This window comes from Trichechus manatus, unplaced genomic scaffold, assembly GCF_000243295.1.
Source record: "Trichechus manatus latirostris isolate Lorelei unplaced genomic scaffold, TriManLat1.0 scaffold00316, whole genome shotgun sequence".
In the NCBI taxonomy this organism is placed as follows: Eukaryota; Metazoa; Chordata; class Mammalia; order Sirenia; family Trichechidae; genus Trichechus; species Trichechus manatus.
The window spans coordinates 843347-845720 of record NW_004444252.1 but is presented as its reverse complement, the minus strand read 5'-3'; positions in this window follow the sequence as shown (position 1 = coordinate 845720).

Here is a 2374-nt window from a genome sequence, read left to right as displayed (position 1 = left end):
GACAGAGTAGCAGGGGTAGGGGGTCTGGGGACCATGCTTTCTAGGTCAATTGGCATAAGAAAGCTTATTAAGAAAATGTTCCGCATCCTACTTTGTTGAGTGGCATCTGGGGTCTTAAAAGCTTGCAAGTGGCCATTTAAGATGCATCAATTGGTCCCAACCCACCTGGAGCAAAGGAGACTGAAGAAAACCAAAGACACAAGGGAAGTATTAGCCCAAGAGACAGAATGGGCCACATAAACCAGAGGCTTCATCACCCTGAGACCAGAAGAACTGGCTAATGCCTGCCTACCACCTATGAACGTCCTGACGGGGAGCACAACAGAGGGTCCCTGAAGGAGCAGTAGAAGGATGGGATGCAGAACTCAAATTCTAGGAAGAAGACCAGACTTAATGACCTGACTGGGACTGGAGGCACCCTGGAAAGCATGGCCCCTGGACGCTATCAGCCCAGAACTAAAACAGTTTCCGAGGCCAACTCTTCAGATAGGGATTGGACTGGACTGTGGGACATAAAATGATACTCATGAAGAGTGTGCCTCTTAGTCAAGTAGATACAAGAGACCAAAGGGGCAGCTTCTGTCCAGAGGTGAGATGGGAAGGCAGAGAGAGTTAGGAGCTGGTTGAATGGTCATGGGGAATCAGGGGCGGAAAGGAGGACTGTGCTGTCACAGAATGGGGTGAGCAATTAGAGTCTCATAACAATGTCTGTATAAAAATTTTGTATGGGAGAGTAACTTGAAATGTAAACTTCATTTAATTACAACAATAAAAACAATGAAATAACACATTGGCTGTCCATCTGAAAAAAAAAAGAAACAAGACCCATACCTCACACCATATACAAAAACTAATTCAAAATGGATAAAAGACCTAAATAAAAAGCTCAAAACTATAAAGTTCATAGAAGAAAAAATAGGATCAACGCTAGAGGCCGTAATACATGGGATTAACAGGATAAAAACGATAACCAACAACACATAAACTCCAGAAGATAAGCTAGATAACTTGGATCTTCTAAAAACTAAACACTTATGCTCATCAAAAGACTTCACCAAAAGAGTAAAAAGAGAACCTACAGACAGGGAAAAAAAAAATTGGCCATTACAAATCAGATGAAGGTCTAATCTCTAAAATCTACAAGAAAATCCGACACCTCTACAACAAAAAAACAAATATCCAATTAACAAATGGTCAAAGGAAATGAAAGACACTTCACCAAAGAAGACATTCAAACAGACAACAGACACATAAGGAAATGCTTGCGATCACTAGCCTCTAGAGAAATGCAAATCAAAACCACAATGAGATACCATCTCACCCCCCCGCATTACTGGCACGAATCAAAAAAACTGGAAATAACAAATGTTGGAGAGGCTGCAGGGAGATCAGAACTCTTATGCACTGCTGGTGGGAATGCAAAATGATAGAACCATTTTGGAAAACGATATGGCACTTCCTTAGAAAGCTAGAAATAGAAATACCATATGATCTGGCAATCCGACTTCTAGGAATATATCCCAGAGAAATAAGAGCCATCACACAAATAGACATCTGCATATCCGTGTTCATTGCAGCGTTCTCCACAATAGCAAAAAGATGGAAACAACCTAGACACCCATCAACAGATGAATGGATAAACAAACTATGGTACATACACAAAATGGAGTATTATGCAATGATAAAGAACAATGATGAATCTGCAAAGCATCTCATAACATGGATGAATCTGTAGGGCATTATGCTGAATGACATCAAGTCAATCACAAGGCACAAATATTGTATGAGACCACTACTGTAAAAACTCATGAAAAGGTCTACAGACAAAGAGAAACAATCTTTGATTGTTATGAGGGAGGGGAGGGGTGGGGGGAAACACTAAATAGATAACAAGTAAGTGATAACTTTGTTGAAGGGTATGACAGTACACAATACTGGGGAAGCCAGCACAACTTGTACAAGGCAAGGTCATAGAAGCCCCATAGACACGTCCAAACTCCCTGAGGGACCAAATTGCTGGGCTGAGGGCTGTGGGGACCATGGTCTCAGGGAACATCTAGCTCAACTGGTATAACATAGTTTGTAAAGAAAATGTTCTACATTCTATCTTGGTGAGTGGTGTCTGGGGTCTTAAAAGCCTGTGAGCAGCCATCTAAGATACTCCACTAGTCTCACCCCTTCAGGAGCAAGGGAGAATGAAGAAAACAAGATACAAAAGAAAGATTAGTCCAGAGGACTAATGGACCACAACTACCACAGCCTCCACAAGACTGAGTCCAGTCCAGCTAGATGGTGCCTGGCTACCACCACTGACTGCTCTGACAGGGATCACAACAGAGGGCCCCGGACAGAGCTGGAGAAAAATGTAGAACAA